The sequence below is a fragment of the Triticum aestivum genome, chromosome 3D (genome assembly GCF_018294505.1).
Source record: "Triticum aestivum cultivar Chinese Spring chromosome 3D, IWGSC CS RefSeq v2.1, whole genome shotgun sequence".
Taxonomy (NCBI): Eukaryota; Viridiplantae; Streptophyta; class Magnoliopsida; order Poales; family Poaceae; genus Triticum; species Triticum aestivum.
The window spans coordinates 350,482,171-350,485,965 of record NC_057802.1 but is presented as its reverse complement, the minus strand read 5'-3'; positions in this window follow the sequence as shown (position 1 = coordinate 350,485,965).

Sequence of the window (3,795 nt, the reverse complement as noted above, 5' to 3'; positions counted from 1 at the left end):
CTACCACAGGCACACCCGATTGGACGCGGTTTGCCTGCTCCGCTGCTGTGCTCCGATCCGTACTCCCGCGCCATCGAATTTTCATCCAGCGGCTGTGACACATTTCGTCCCGGGCATCAATCCTCAGCTGGAGTACTTATGTACTACAGGTAGTACCCGCCGGTGTGGCCATCTACGCCTCGTAACGCCCCGACGCCCAGCTATGGCACCCTCGCCACGGCCACGCCACCACCGGCCGGTTCATCTCGAACGAGTGAGTCGCGAACCACGCCACCACCATGAGAATGACATGTGGGCCAGCCGCATTTAAGGTCCACATGTCATTGACTCATAGGCCGGGCACTAAGCCACTGAAGTTCGGTCCCGTGGGCCCCGAGAGGGAAATGTAACTCCTGCGGCAGGCCTTGTGGTGCTCCCGCAGTACGAGCTCGTGCCAAAACTGGAATTTGTTTCTTACTACTACCAACTAGTACTAGTAAGGTACACGTGCATTGCACGCATGAGATTCTGGTGGTTTGTGCATTATGCTTCTACATGTGGAGCTTTCTGGATTCTAACATCTGGCAAAATCTGGTGGAATGTAGGGTTAGGCAAGTTTGATTAACTTAGGTGAGTGTTTGGTTCAAGCCACACCTTAGGCAAGCCACACTAAGGCCCCACATGACATACACACAAAAAATGTGGCAAGATTCCCTTAGGCTTGCCAACTTGTGGCTCTCATATTTAAGAACTAATAACTTTGCCTAAGCTTAGTTGTGGCAAAGTTAGTCATGAATTAAGTTCAACCACTGAATCTTCTAGATTATACATGTGGCAGAATCTGGTGGATGATATCCAACGGCCAGTAGTGCTCGGATTTGCCATCTTTGTACCGTCGGATTGGCTTCATCCAACGACCAACTTTCAAAGTTTTTCACACACTATATAGGGGGTATAGATATAGATGTGCCGGTCTGTTGCAATGGATCCAAAGTATATCTATTTAGTGGAGTGCACTCTAAACACATTATCTATTTATTTTTCTCTAACCTTCCGTAGCCATGCAACCAAGCCACATAAGCTTCATGGGTGCCCCCACATCATATTATTCATACTACGTTGATTGAAAAAAAGATAAATCACCCAAAACAAGATCTTCCCGTTTTTTGTTCCTGCGATGTTGTGCCATGCACGTACCTACTAGTTGTATAGTGGTAGTACTAGTAATATAGTATTAGGAGTACAAACTTGGTACTAGTAGGAGTAGTACTAGTACGGAATGCTCCTACTCTATCAAGGAGCCCCGTCTGACACCAAATTTCTTGGCTTCCGTGCTACAGCTAGATCTTCCCCTCGTTTCTGTTTTCCAACCCGGCGGCGGGCGGGGTGTCGGTTTGCTCAACGGCGGTCCCACATGAAAGTGAAAATGCTAGGCAACACGCCTTCCCTAAGCTATGTGTCGTGCCGGATGGGCCGTGTTGTACTCCCGATTCCCGGGCGTGTGGGGGTGCGACGCGAACGTGGCAGGCCTTTTCCTTTTACCAGCAATGTGCCCGTGCATTGCGACGGATCCAAAGTAGTAGAATAGTAGTATTTGTTCACAAACTTGAAAGAAATCACTATTGTTTTGATATACTCCTAATATATTACTCCCTCCGTACCTAAATATTTGTCTTTTTTGAGATTTCAAATGGACTATCACATACGGATTATATAGACATATTCTAGTGTTTCTAGCAAGATGCCCGCGCGTTGCACGAAGTTGATGGAAAAGGTAAGCACAACTTATAAATTGACGGATGGAGTACTAGTTACAGTGATGCATATAATTAAGCAAAGAGATCACACATGTCGGTATTGACTGGAACGAGAATGCAACAGCACAATAAGAATTAAGGCCACGATGATGCGATCGCAGTGGTGGTTACAGAAGGCAAGAAGAAAGATGGATCCATGAACGTACAACCTCCTCCTCCTCAACTTAGTGCGCCGGGCCACCGACCGGCGGCTAAGGAGCGGCGGCTTTTGTGGCGAGGTCGAGGTGCTTCTCAGCAAAGGCATCCAAGGCTTCTAGCCGGTTGAGGAAGGCCAACGTCGTAGCGTCCTCACTGGCCTTGTAGATACTTATGTACACGATTTGCTCGTACACGTGGATGTGTAGGTCAACGAATTCTTGTAGGGCGAGGCGCCTCGCGGTGAGTGCGACCTCCAGGTGGACATTCTTCGTGGTGTCGGTGGGCAGTCGCAGGGCCACCAGTGCTTGAAAGAGGTTCCAGCCATGGAGGCCGATTAGGGTGGCAGGCAATGAGGAGCGCGGGCGCGCGGGCTGGAGGAGTACGGCGATGTCGTCCGCGAGCTTCTTGAGGATGGTGAACTTGTTGCTGGTGGCAATGATCATCTGGTCCAACTGAGAGTCATAGTTGGCGTCGACGGCGGCCATCCACCAGCCGGTCTCTAACACCGTATGGAGACGATCCTCGGCGCCATGCCACAGGCCGACGTCGTGGACCATCTGGCGCAGCCGCTGGCCACTCACGCGCATCGCCGCCATGGGTCTGGAGTGAGCTCTTTTGCGCTTAGTGTAGGTGCTTAGGCAAATGCTTAGGTGCGTACGATGTGGTAGATGCATTGGAATGGAGGGGCGCCTTTATATGAGGGCAATGAGGGCAAACTGCATTGCATTCACATCGTGCAGCCTCTTTTCCTGGACCTCCTCCCATTACTTCCCTCATGCATTAATTGAAGGAGGATGCATTGGCCGTTCAACATATCGGGAACCGCTATTCCCTCCCTCGTCTGCATTAAAGCTGTATCGGGAACTGCGCCGCCCGCTGTCAAATCGAATACTCCCTCCGTTTAGGTGAGTACTAAGTCATCTTACGAAAACCAAATAGTAAACACATAGGCGTGGTGCATTAAATCTCATGTTGTTTCTTATTTTTTGACATAAATAGAGGAATCAACCAAGAAGAGATGTGGGGCTTGTATGCTTTTAATGACTTGAGACTATCAAACATGACATGCAGTGGTCAGTTCGTTGCACAAGAACAAATACAACCCACATCAGCACAGACGCATCTTATATAGCATCACATCCAATGGCTATAAAAGATGAATGAGACCAAATTATATCTCATCTAGATGAGTTCTAGCAAAACTGTATTAATAATACTTAGTACTCCTGCGCCATGTATCATATATTAGTATCATGTAGTACTTTATTTATTGCCATGTATGACACATAGTACTCAACTCTCTCTCTTTCTTCATTTAATTCTATGACACCTCATCAAAATTTCTAAGGCTAGTACCATTACAACCAGCCTTAGCAAATACTAAACATTAAGTTCTCTCGTTTTCCTCTCCACCTGGGTCACCTAGACGGAGGGAGTATACTGCGCGGGCTTTTCCGGCGCGGTAGGCGGGGCAGTTCCGCCTAGTCGGTTCGACAGAGACGCGAGAAGACGAGGGAGTAGGCTGCTGCAAATGTAGGGCTGTGTGATTTGACAGCGAGTTACTGCTGGACAGGTGGGCCCCGTGATTTGACTTGCCATTATCATTTTAACTGCGGCGCTACGACCGGGGTGAGTCTCCTGATTCCTGACCACCTCCATACAGGTGCCTCTCCCAATGCTCCACCATGTAGTAGAGGCTGGCTCTTGCATGAGATCGCCCACTTCTCCACTTTTTCCTTGCCTCTCTTTCCTCCACATATGCAAAAATGCCATGTAAAGCGCACTATTGTACTTACTTGCTCCTACAGGTGCTTAAGCTTGCCACATAGGCATAAAGTCTGATGTGGCAAGTTAATCAAGA